Source organism: Parasteatoda tepidariorum, chromosome 2 (assembly GCF_982258835.1).
Source record: "Parasteatoda tepidariorum strain Cologne lab strain chromosome 2, Ptep-v5.0, whole genome shotgun sequence".
Taxonomy (NCBI): domain Eukaryota; kingdom Metazoa; phylum Arthropoda; class Arachnida; order Araneae; family Theridiidae; genus Parasteatoda; species Parasteatoda tepidariorum.
This window is the reverse complement of record NC_141756.1, coordinates 109,071,020-109,084,770: the sequence shown is the minus strand read 5'-3', so window position 1 is coordinate 109,084,770 and position 13,751 is coordinate 109,071,020. Positions and strand designations below refer to the sequence as shown.

The following is a 13,751-nucleotide window of genomic DNA, read 5'->3' as shown; positions in this document are numbered from 1 at the left end:
AACAAAATCATTAAAATTTTTTATTTAATAACTCGAAAAAGCTATCATATGATCAAGTAGATAAAATTATCACAATATTTAAAAACTTTGCAAATTATAGAATAAACATTAAAAATTTTTTAAAACCATTTTCTTCCTACTTAGACCATTTCAGATCATATGCTGGGAAATGATCTCTATATCATTAAATTTTAACTTTAAAAATTTTTATAAAAATAAGTTTCGAAAAGTATTGTAAATTTTAATTGATTTTAAATATATATGTGTAACTGTAAATAGTAAGTGTCATTTTAAAAAAGCATTGGTCATAAGGAATTGAAAACAGGTATCTTAATAGTTTTTTTTTAATAAGTAAAATAATTCCTTCAAAATTAATGGGTTTTTTTTTTCTTCTTTTTCTTCCCTCTCTCAGCCTCTGCTGCTTATAATTAATTTAAAATAAATGTTTTAAAGTTAAAGTATATTCCCGACTAAATGCTAATTCTTTTTAGCTGAAGGGGTTTTGTTTTAATTTTAATCATTTTTAACCCTTATCTTTCTTTAAATCAAAGTATTTAAATTGCATTTTTTTTAATGACAAAATATTTTTTTTTTTAAATTTAATTCAGTGGACAAATTTTTTAATGTTAAAATTTATGTTTTAATGGACTTTTGTATTATGTAATATGATAAAAATAAAAATGATTTTTCCAAAATTTTTAATTATTTTAATTTATCTAAAAAACAATTTCTGATAAATTGATTCTGATTCTGTTTCCCCCCCCCCTAAGTAATCAGTTTTGCAGTTTCTCATTTTAAACATTTAAAATTATTCAATTTTATGCAAAGATATTACAAGGTTAACTGACAAAAAGAATTTAGTCTTGAGAACAATGATGTTTATATAACAATTACTACCAACAATTGCTGCCAACACGACTGTCTAAATATTTTGGCCTGCGGCCTTTTATTGGTAAATCTGCTGAGCATGTGGCCCTTCACTCAAAAAAGGTTGTGCACCCCTAATCTATACCATGCAATTTGTCATTAGAAAACAGAGTTTTTAATTTGTAAGGCTTATTGCGTAATAAGACTTTTAGAAGGTCAAAAAAATCTTTAAATGTGCCAGTTTCCCGAAAATAAGAAATTTTTACAACAAATAATTGTAATAGACATTGGAATTATTGAACTTGAATCTCAATCACTGATTACTGTAACTGATAATTCTAAAATTGGTTATTTTTCTGGAATGATACAAGAATTCTCCAGCTTTTTGCCAGAAATTGCAATCTTTCCTGACTATTCCCTGCTTTTTAAAGTTAAAATAAAATTCCCTGAGAATTCCGGGTTTTCCCAGATCCGAGGGAATCTTGATATCATAAATCTGTTTTTAGTAGCGAAGCAGAATATGCATAATGATATGCAGAATTATTCAATATTAATACAAATATTGAAACATTTATTATTTACCATTTAGGAGACCAGTGAAGCATTTGAACAAGGCTTCACTCAATTCTCTCTCTATTAAAAAATCGGAAAGGCTACTGTTTTGGGCGTACAATTTAACATTACATTTTGTTTTGTTGTGCAAAAACTAAACAATTTAGAAACTTGAAATTATACAGGTAAACTTGTAGGAAAAAATACTATGTGGGCCGCTCTACAGACAGCAGGAATACAACTTCAGAGTTGAAACTAGGAATGTTGAAAAGGCCTCGATTGTTTATGCACAGCTTTTTTTTTCTTCATTTTTTTTTTTTTTTTTTGAAATTCCAATTTGTTGAAAGTTATTGCACTTTTAAGGGCTTTTTTATCTTCTTTTTTTTGCTTTAGATTACATTTTGCTCTGCTGCACAAAACTCTATAATCTACTGTGACAATGTCACTGCCACGGGGGTATTATTTATAAATTTTATCCTAGTTTTTGTTGGTAAGTGTATAAAATTCTTTAAAAGAAAAGATCGATTAATTAAAATAAAATCTAATTTTCTTGATTTAAAAAAAAAAAAAAATTCAGGAAACTCATCCTCATATCTGATATCCTGAGTAGAGACTGATGTCTAGAAGGGATATACAGAACAAAGTTCACAGTTGTTCAGACAAAATTATAAACTATAGGGGAGAGTGGGGTCAATTGTAACAGGGTACGATTGTGACAGAGCAAAAATTTCGAGTGTCCGGTTCTAGATTTGGTTCCTAGGTGGTGCACAAGGTGTATTTAATAAATCTACATGCACACTCCTGCTGGCAACCATTTTTATGTACTTTTGAAAGAGTTACATCACAAAAGATATTTTCATGCGATGTAAGTGCTTTTTTTGGCATTAGAATATTATATTGTAACAAAGTAATTTTGTTTAAACAAAGAAAAATTATTATCCGAATATGTAAGTGGACACCTTAATTAACATTTAAAAAAAAGATTAGTTTTGTTAATAAACTAGCATTGCTTTTAACAAATGAAGCTGAAATGGCGTCTTGGGGACAATTGTAACAATAAGTAAAGGGACAATTGTAACAGCTGAAAATAAATAAACTTACGTTTACAAATCATTACTTAACTCTTTAAGAACCACCAATAGTTTCCTACGTCATTTATATTATGTTGCATGTGCATTATTTTATTTGTCACCTTTCACAGCATAAATTAAAATTTTTAACCCCTTAAAGTTAAAAGTTTAACCCTTTAGGTTTCTGCTCATTATTATTTTTACTCCTAATATATCACTACTATTTTGATCAATAAAAATACGTATATATCACAACTATGATAATATGTATAATTAACTATGTTTTAGTTGAATTTATGAACTGTTACAATTGACCCCGTAAGAGGGGATAATTGTAACAAGTGCACGACTATCAAAAATTGTTAATAACTAATATAATAACATTTAAAATAATGTATTTACTTTTTTTTCTAGTAGAGGATAGTCTACTTTACTCGTCTGTCAATTAATACTAATAATATATTGGAAGTAAAAAATGTTACAATTGATCCCACTCTCCCCTATCATGATCGGAAATTAAAACGCTGTATCTATATTAGTAATATAAGTTTATAACAATATTGCTAATATATAGATTCTTTGCACAGATTTGGATAAGTGAGTATTAAAAAAATAAAAATCTGTGACTTCGGGAAAACAATGCAAAAAATTTTAAAATTATTTTCTTATTGTCTGTATGAATATTGAATTTATGTGACAAGTTATGCTTTGAATTATGAGGAAACCAGAGACGAAACTTATTCATTTTGCTCGGCAATGCTTTGAAATTGAATGAATACAAGTATCACGATATTTGATTTCTCGAACGTGTGAATACTAATAGGAACATTCACTTTTTAAATCGCACAAAAAACTAGATCATTTTTTTCACAAATTAATAAAAGGGAAAAGTGCCAAAAAATCATTCTCTTATTATATTTATATGCCACAATATATGAAGAAATAGTTCCCTAAATATTCAAAAAGTCACTATTTTTGAAGAAAAAAAAAGTCTTTAGACACTTTTTTTGCTTAAAAGAGCTGCCATAGTCACCTAGGAACAAAATAGGTGGCAAGTATAGTTTGTCTATGGTAATAACTCCCCCATACAAAGTCTGAGGCTATCTGCTGCTATGGAAACAAGAATAGCACATCTGGAACAAGATAGCTTCTCTTCTCTCTAGGGCTAACACAATAGACTGGAGAAAAAAATTCCCCTTCTCCCGCCTACCAGAGCCAAACACTTGTCTAAACAGTGACCCCCCCCCCCCTACTTGGGATAGTAATACCACTGTCACCGACACTGGACTAGACGAATTTTCAAGATCAGATAAAAAGATAATACCAAGTTTATCGTCAATGTGGTTGACCAGAGGTGGTTACTGTTAAGACTGAAGAACAAATTCTTTTTCAGCATTCATGGAAAGGTGAGTTAAAATAGGGAGGGAAGTCATGAACAAAACCTAAAAAAAAACAAAAAAAATCATTTTAATCGGGATTTCAACAACTCAATTTAAGATCCGAAAAACAGTTTCTTGAATTTTCAATGTGTTTTCAAAATTATTAATAAAAAATTCTTATATACCACTCCCAGGCAAGGTGTAGAACAGAATGGATTAATCCAGAGTTTAAATCGTCATGCCCAAAATCCTGTTATTAAAATTATGTCACAATTAAAAAAAAAAATATTCTGATAAATAAAAAGTTAATTTTTGAATATGAAACGAAATGAAGACAAGTTTTTGTTTTATTTAAAAAGTTTATTATTATTTTTAACATTGCATAATTTATCCTTATACAAAAACATAATTTATCTGTATTAAAAGCATATTTATTCATATTCAAAGGATAAGGTATTCAATTTTGTTGTTCAATGAATTGTGGAGCTTCAAAACTTAAATATTTTTCAGATTATATTATTTTTCTTTTATAAGTTAAAGCATACTGTATAAAAAACATTAAATATTTATTAATATTAGTAACTATTATGTGTACAATGGTTACACCTATAGAATTTTTACCAAAGTTTTGGGACACTTTAAGAGTTTAAGACAGTAAAACCAATGTATTCTGTCCAAAATCTTAATCCTGTTGTTCTCAGGGTGTGAAAATATGAGACAAAATTGTGGCAGAGACTTAGATTAAATATGCAAACATGAAGCTACAGACGGATACATCCGAGCAATACAAAAATCTAGATATGTCTCCAAAAAATTGAAACTTTAAATACGTAGTAGATCAAAGAATCCTACTCAATTAAAGATCTTTTTACTTCTTTTAAGTCATAGTTAAATATTTATGTCATTCACTACTACATCAGATGAAGAAATGTAACGACAATTTAGCTGCTTTAATGAAAGACAGTTAAATTTTTAAGTTTTTCAAATGTGACATGGTCAGGGATGAGATTAGCCAAAACGCAAAAAAGCTGAATTTCCACGATAGTAAATTTTACGCAAGCGCAACCCTTTAATAATAAATTCCAGACAGTTTAAGGTAATAAATAATGTCTTGACATTCAATTGTGTACTAATCTATTATTATAAAACGATTACATTGATACTTAACATTTAGTGAAAATAAAATTACCAATTGAAAAAATAAAGCTGGAAATTAAATTTTTCCTCAGTTCACGTAAGAGACAATATCTACTTGAAAAACTACCTGGTTTTGCAAATTAAAAATACTGAGGATATAAATTAATATTTCATTTCTTTTAATAAATACTGTTATGTGATTTATAGCAAATATATCAGTAATATTACTTTTTAAATTATATTGGAAAAAAAAAACTTTAACAATGGACTGAATCATTATGTTCATATTATAGTGTGATCTAACTACAGCCCTCTGAAACATATCAATAACAGTGAAGTAGAAATATATAGTAACTCCTTAACATACAAAAATTGCTATTTTAGTTTGAAAAATTACATGACAATCAGCAACTGTTTAGATAATTGTTTTTTATTTGATAAGAATTTTGCATTTTATAGCATAAATAACAGCAATTATAAATAAAATTTTGATTAATTAACTCTTTAATTAACTCTTTTTCCCCCAAATTTTTTTTTAATTAAATCCCTTTTTAAGTGATTGCTTTTGTTTGCTTTATCTCTTATGTTTGCTATATTTAGTCGTTAGTCCATCTTCAAACATCTTGTGACAAATCCTATTTTTTCTTCTTTGCAAGCACAGAATAAGTTTTGAATATATTCCCTTCCAGTTTCTCTGATGTTGTAACACTTACATATACTAATAATCGTCGTTAGAAAAACAGTCACCTTTATAGTAACTAATTTTAAAAAAATTTACTTCTTACAAGAATCGCGATAGTTGATCTTAAAATTGCGTGAATATGAATAACAATTATGGATTTTGAAATCACATGAATATGAAACTAGATATACGATTTTGAAAATGAGAAAATACAAACTGGGATATAGAAATTTTAAAATGCGTAAATACAAATCACGATTCATAATTTTTAGATAGCGTAAATACGAATCATGATGCGTAATTTTTAGATTGCATAAATAAGAGTTATGAATTTTTAGAGTGCGTGAATGCGAATCCCAATGCCTTATTTTAAAATAACGTATAAATACAAAAATCAATGTTTGATATTATAAACCGCATGAGCAAATCAACACATTGAATTTTAAACTTGCGTGAATACGAATCACAATATCGGATTTTTAAATCTCGTAAATAAGAATCGCAACGTACAATATTCAAATTGCTTGAATAAGAATCGCAACACGCAAATATGAAAAGCTATGTTTGATATTAAAATCGTGTGAATAAGAATCAAAATATTAGCAGATTCCTGGCTTGGGACCTTTAAAAGGCTTGTCAGAAGCAGCGTCATTTGAACTATGAAAATCGGATCTATCTGTAGGGCGGGTAAAAAATTCGGAAAATCTTATCAGCTGCGTGTAAAAGGGGTGAAAATAGGTAAAAATGAGAAAGGATTGGTAGCTACGTAGTTTGAATTTTCTGCTTCTCTTTGAAAATCGGTGAATTTTTTAAAAAAGCGGAATACTTATAAAAAAAATGAAATTTTTAGAAAATCTGAATTTTTGATAAAAAAAAAAAAAAAAAAAAGCTGAAATTTATGAGATAAAAATGAAAAAAGCGGAAATCCGCTAAAAAGCGGAAAAATCTCATCCCTGCATGGTTACAAAAATGACGCTCTGAGTGTTTTTTTGTTTTTTTTAAACGAAAATAACACTATGGCGAAATAAATATTACTCAATCTTGGAAATTAAACTAAAGGAAAATGCTATTTGAAAAAGTAATCGCTTTTTGAAGTAGCAAAATAATAAAAATTAAGAAGCGTATAATTATACAGATTATTACAATTGCTAATAAAGTATAACAATTTTGGTTAATTTGCGAGTCATTAAATGAAACATTAGTGATTATAAAATAGCATTAATTGCTCTATAAGTTACGAAATCAGACATAAAAGTATCCTTTTTTTTGTTGAATTTCTAAAACTCACATTTTGGATTAGCAATAATCTGGGAAATATAAATTCAATAGTTTAAGCAGGAAAGCTAAAAAAAAGTGTGAACCCCTTAATTCATTAACGCCCAAATTTTCTCTACTTAATATATTTTAATGAATCTTTCAAATCTTATTTATTTTGTCTGAATAAGAGTTTAAAACTTAAAATTTAAGCATAATTTGAATTAATTTTAAAATTATTGCATTGAGCTCTCGAAGAAAATTACAAAAATTTAAAAAAACACCTAAAAGGAGAAAAAAGTTCGTAAAATAACGGATGTATTGTTTAAAATATGTCTGATATTTCCTAGCAAATGAAATAAAATTCATAGCAAATCAAATAATTCAAAGCAAATCAGATAATTCAGATGTATTTAGTTTATTCCAAAAATAATTGACCTTAAATTAAAAATATTAACTTCCTGGCTTTTTCATTTTACAGTTTATTTTTCATCTGAGTATACTAGGACAGTCACCAAAATTAAAAAAAGCAAGCCTCTCACAGAGACATAAGTAAGCTTTTCTTCTGTTATCTGTTCAATATTAGATGGCTAAATATATGGCTCATCATTAATTTGGAAGTATTTGAGATGCAACAACATCCTCAAGAATATTCATAGAAAAGATCGGTATAATTAATGTTATTGTGATGTCATAATTAATGTCATGAAATTACTAAAATATTTCTTGTGAACTTCGCTAAAAAATTTTTCTCCTTTTAACTCTGAAATGTAAACTAATTATAATAAAAGGCTAAGAAATAGAAGTTCTATCACTTTTTCTTTTTTATTTGTAGTGACAAGTAGTTCTGGTATGATAACAACAAATGAAAAGGAACAATTCCGGCACTGCTGAAATAGAACACACGAAGAGAAAGATATTTTGTTGCCGTTGAACATAAAAAATTTGAAAATGGTTTCTCCTATCTTCCAAAAATATATAAACTTATAAATACAGATTTTATATAAATGATAAATAGGTTTAAGAAGCATTAAATTTTACTCAAAAATGATAACTAGCATATTAGATAAAAAAAATTTTTTTATTTAAATCAGTGACATTTAAAAAAAAAATCCAAGTGGTTTAAATTATGATTTTTCCTCTTTCAATACCTATTCATGTTAAATAATTCCTTGTTAACAATGCTTGATATTTCCGATCTATACTGAAATAAATACAATAATGTTATCTTTTTAACATATTAATAACTAGCACAATCATATATTTTAAATAGGCGCTAAGAAAAGATGTTGGTGCATGCAAAAGTCTAATTCAGACATGTATTCTTTAATCCAACATGCTAAGCAGGACATGTATTATAAAAAAATGCTGAAATTTTTTAAGCACTGGGAGATTCTGAATAACACACAAAAATAATGGGTTAGCGTTATTTTTAAAAAAATATCTATATATGTATGCATATAGACAAATTTATTAAAGAAAATTATTTAGAGTCAGATAATAAGAAGAAGAACAAACAGGTATGAAAGTTACAACAATAAATTTAACATGTTAAGCAACATACCGAGCTGGTTCCAAGAATTCTTTAGCAGTTACACCATCTCTGTGCTTTAACTTGATCAATGCCAATTCAGTCATAATGAAAGGTATCAAATACACATCATCTTTAACTCACTTTTCAAACTTACAAAAACAAGTGCTGCCTAATTCTACAGACTGTGAAACATCTTTACTCTATTGCCATGTAATATCTGCAAAATAAAGTTTCAGGGATTGTTAAGCTACTTAATTTTATTTTAATAATTACAAAGATGATAAATATGTACATTGCACAAAAAAATAAATGGACTACCTTGAATAACTTTTTATCTAATGATTAGTTCAAGAACATAGACTTAAGGGTTTGGGGGGTGACATCAGACACAAAAACGAACTGTCTCTGAATAAACTTTTTGAAAGATTTGAATTTCGGATACTTAAAATATAGGAGTGGCAGCAGCCTAGGAAATATGGTCTCAATAGTTTAGATCCCTTAAATGTTAATTTTACTTTAGCGTATTTCGCCATATATTGAAAAAAATTTAAGCATATTGAAGAATTTTACTTATAATTAATTATTAACTTAATTTTGCCAAAAATAATTCCATGCAAAAATTAGTTTTAGTGACTACTTACTATTTTTTATTATTTTATTTAGTAGTAAAAAAATTTGAATTGCATGGTATACAATTTTAACATTATTTTGAAGACTGTATTTTTGCCTGGAAAAATAAAAAGTTTGAGCAAAATCGGTCAAATAATTTCTAGAGAAATTAAATTTAAAAAATACATCTTTTACAAAATTTGATTTTTCAGAAACTATTTAAACGATTTCGCTAAAATTTTGCATTTAGAAATTTACAACTGCATTCTTTAAAAATGATCTAAAAACTTAAATACCTTACAATCCAATACTTTTTGGATTATTACTATTAAACAAAAGTAATATATGTATACTAAAAGTTTTATTTTGCATGGAACCTTCATGAAAAAAAAATTTATAATTATAAGTAAAAACTTTTTAATTTGCTTAAAAAGTTCTCAGACTGATGGTGAAATAGGCAAAAGGTAAAATTAACATTAAGGAGTTCAAACTGAGGAAGGGTCTCTTGACCAGCCTATAGAGACTATATTTTCCAGAATACCGTTAGATCCTATATTCTGGGGATCTGAAATTCGAAACCATCAACAAAAAAAGTATGTTTATACAGAGAAAATACATTTATGTGTGTGACTTAAAATATTGTCTGCATTAATTAATCAGCATATTTTAGGCCACCCCCTTGAACCATTAGGATTGAGTCCCAAAAGGTGAAGATCCGATCATTAAATCAAAATCTATTGAGTGGTCCTTTTTACTTTGTGCACTATACATAAGGTATAAAAGATCAAAAGTCATTTGACAATTAGTGTTAAACTCACAAAGCAAAAGCACAAAAAAAAAATTAGATTTTTATTAAGCCCAACCAAAATCTTTTTTCAATAAACAAACTAGAGGCTGAGACTATCTCATCTCTATTTCCAATATATGAATTTTAACCAATAGAATATAATTATGAGAGTGATATGAAGTTTTGTTTTGCACTGACAAACACTTTTGATTCCAAGTGTTTCAATTGAACTATATACAGCGCCTACTTTAGATTTCATACAGAAGGTAAGTAAATACAATATGAAATTTAATGACCAATATTATAATATGGGATTTATATAGTATTATTATTTGATTTATTTTTTGGTTTCTAATGTACAGTACACATAAGATTTAGACATTTCTTCTTTTACAAAATTAAAACAACGGTTTGCTTATCTCCATATAATATTTCTATTTTGTGTGTATTAGTACACCTGAATTTCTATCTTAAATCTCTATCTTTGAAATGCAAAAATTAATAAATAAAGTAAAATTAAATAATTTTTAAATATCATTTTTTTGTACAATTCTAAAAGAAAATTTAAAAAAAAAACACTATTTCAAGAGAACTTTAATGTTTCCTCAGCTGGAACTGCTATTAAATCCTTCCTTACTCATACCCCACAAAGGCTTCTTCCTTTTGCTGACTGATGGAAAAATTCTTAGTTTCCAATGTCAAAATAGAGCAAAGCATGGGAAGAAGAGGAGATGGAACAAGGTTTCTCATGAAGGCTCACTTTTGAAGGTTGGAATCAGCTCAAGAAAACCGAAGCCAGATATAAATATGATTACTTGGAGCCTGGGATATATGTCAGATGAAGGTTTAAAAAGAAATTAGTATCAAATTTCTTCATCTATTCTTTTTGCATTGTAAATATTTTAATTTTTAAAGTTCAAATAAATATCAATGTGCAAATAAGTTTATATAATTATTTCTATGTCATTGTTCTAAGAACAATTTATGGAGTTATTCTAAAAACATTCTCAACAATTGTTATTCTAAAAACAATTTATGGAGTTATTAATGTACCCTTCCTATAAATGGAGAACCCTTGTAAGCAGACAATTTTTTCCCTTTGGGCAATTTTGTCCCAAGAGTGTCCACTTAACCAAGGTTTCCTTATATATCATAAATTAACTATACCTTGAAAAATTGAACAATTGCCAGAAGACAAGTTAACTCCTGAACCAAACATAGGTACAAATATGCCTTCATAGAAGACATTTTAAATGAAATTTGTGTTATATAGAAAGGAATCCACAAAAAACTCTTAAGCTTAGCTCGAGGGCAACTCTAATTCATAATTTGTCTATCACTGAAAATATTTTAAACCAGTAATGTGAACAGCTTTGAACCAGTCTTTACCGGGACTAGGATTTGCCAATGGTTTTCCTCTCATTGTCATTTTCTTATTTTTTGTCACTTTACAATATTTAATATTTTTGAGTTTACTAAAAAATTACTGCATGCCAAAAACTTTTTACAATATAAAGTAAAAGTGGTTATTTTTAATAAAAAAAAGAATTTAGAGGAATATAATTTTATATAAATTAATTTATATAAAATTAAGATTGAGACAAGGTACTGACTACTTAGTTTTTTTAGCTGGATTACTAAGGAATGATTTGCTTTTGTTTTGAGAAGTAATAATTTTTACCATTCAACAGAGATTATTTTCTGCAAGTGTCTGAAATTAAGAAATAATAAATTTCTTTAAATGTTTCATACAATTTTTATAAATTAAAAGCAACTTTATCAAAGAAAAAGTGTTAATATTAAAAAAATTCCAAAATTTCAAATATTGCCTGGTATACAGTTTTTTTTTTATAGGATAAAATCAAAAATTAAAATGAAATTAATTTTTAATAATAATGGAAAATGTAGAATAAAATAATTTTTGAAAAAAAGGATACTTATTATTTTTATTTTACAAAAAGTAAACATTTTCAAAGCGTGTAGTTAAAAAAAAAAATTTAGAAAATAAAATTTGTAACAATTAGATAGAATAGGTATTATTTTCATTTTAAACCAACATACTAGTTTTAGCTCATAAAATTAATTAATAACTAAATTAATTAGTTTTGAAACTCACTAATTTCCATTTCACACATTTATTAAGTTTATCTTAATCTCATATTATCCAAGATGGTAAAAATTAATACTGTGGTAGATTTATAGCTTAGTTTATTTTCAATTAGTATGTCTTCTGTTTTAAATCACTAGAGAAATGGAAAAAATTAGAAATTTTCTCCCCTGCACAAAACTCCTCAGTGATCCAATAGTTGAAAACAAGAATTTCATTTTTTTCCTATCAAATATTTAAAGATGAATTTTAAATTTTTATATCCTTGTCAGCCTACTGTTTTTGAATTTCTTATTTGCCTCTGTGGATAAATTTATCCTTAATAAACAAAATCAACATATTTTAATAGAGCACACCTTGAAGTTACAGTTTCCAGTACAAGGACAGAAATATGGTATGTCTGCTTTTCAAGAGAATAGTTAGTCAATTAGTAGATTAATTTTCTTGTTATGACAGGAATTCTGCAGAGTGATTATCTTGAAATATCTAATTTTATTTATCAAAAATCCATTAGAAATGTTAGAATTATTATATCAAATAATTATGTTCTTACTCTCCCTTTAAAGTCATTAATTTTGAATGAAATAAGCAATAGGAAAATACATTTTGACATACAAATTAAATTACATATAATTTGGAAACTCATATTAACTTAACTCTTAAAGAAAACACAAAGGTTTTAAAGAATTTAAAATTAAAAGAAAGCATCTTCAATTAATAAAATTAAGAAATTTTGCACAGATTAAAATAAAATATATGAGTAGTACGCACTTGACTTTTACTGCCAGTCGAACATGATGAATATCTCCTTCAATTTTTAAAACGTCTTTAAACTGTAAAAGAAAAAATTATTTTAATTATTTAAAGGTTTCACAAATTTTGGGGGAATATTTCTTCCTTAATACTATTTCTTTTGCTAGTTACATGAAAAAAACTTTCGAACGCAAAGAAGACTACAGATTAAATCTTAAATAATTAATAAATAAATTAATTAAATAAAAAGTTTACTTTAATTTGAATATGATTTTAAACCAATCAGTTGGAAACAAAAGTTTCGAAAGAGTTCTATTTGTTATTATCGAAAAATGTACTTTACATTCTGGCACTGAAAAAATTTGCTATTTTTAACTCTGTCTTCTGCATGAAAATTCAATCATTAGATCAAAAGTTATTAATGCATTAGCTTTGTGCATTCGTTAGAAACCTGATGAAATACATTAACAAAAAATTGCTTATTTAAAAGAAATGCCAGATTCAGCTGCAATCATGACAAAGTCAAAATCTACGCTGTTAAAAATTTGGAGAACTTTACAGATTTGGTTATTAATCTCTGGAACTTAATGAACTGATAAATTTTAATGAAATTCGTTTTGGATAAGATGATATAATACAGTCAAACCCCGCTATAGTGAACACGGTTTATAGTGAACTCCCGGATATAGTGAACGAAATATTCGGCTCCGTGCCCTGCTATACCCGTTTTTTGTGGATATAGTGAACCAAAAAAGTGATTGTTGGATAAAATGAACTTTATCTGTCTACGACTGATTTATTTCTTCATTTTTTGTAATAATTTTAAAATTTCTACTTCAAAATAAATACATATACCGATTTTTAAAGTCATCTGTAGAGAGGAAGGTAGCAGTAAGCATTTTTATCTTGTTTGCTTCTTTTATCTTACTTTCCCATCCCTAAACAAATCAAGTAGATGTTTCCTACCCAGGCAGATGATGCACCTGTAAGGTGTCAGTGGGATCAATATGCATTTTCTGT

The 13,751-nt window shown here is 27.1% G+C and overlaps 1 protein-coding gene across 3 annotated transcripts in view; it reads right to left on the bottom strand.

Annotated features, from left to right (window-relative positions):
• The window catches only part of LOC147816030 (disheveled-associated activator of morphogenesis 2-like), a 57,309-nt gene that overhangs the window by 28,670 nt on the left and 14,888 nt on the right, over positions 1 to 13,751 (bottom strand). Inside the window, exons 5-7 of one of the 3 annotated variants that reach the window (XR_015431597.1) lie at positions 12,750 to 12,811; positions 8,506 to 8,692; positions 3,814 to 3,931 (exon numbers count right to left, since the gene is read on the bottom strand). The gene's annotated coding sequence lies outside the window, so the exon portion shown is untranslated. Of the gene's footprint in view, positions 1 to 2,891; positions 3,932 to 8,025; positions 8,146 to 8,505; positions 8,693 to 12,749; positions 12,812 to 13,751 lie in introns of those variants that run through there. The other 2 variants (XR_015431596.1, XR_015431598.1) reach the window with 2 other exon arrangements.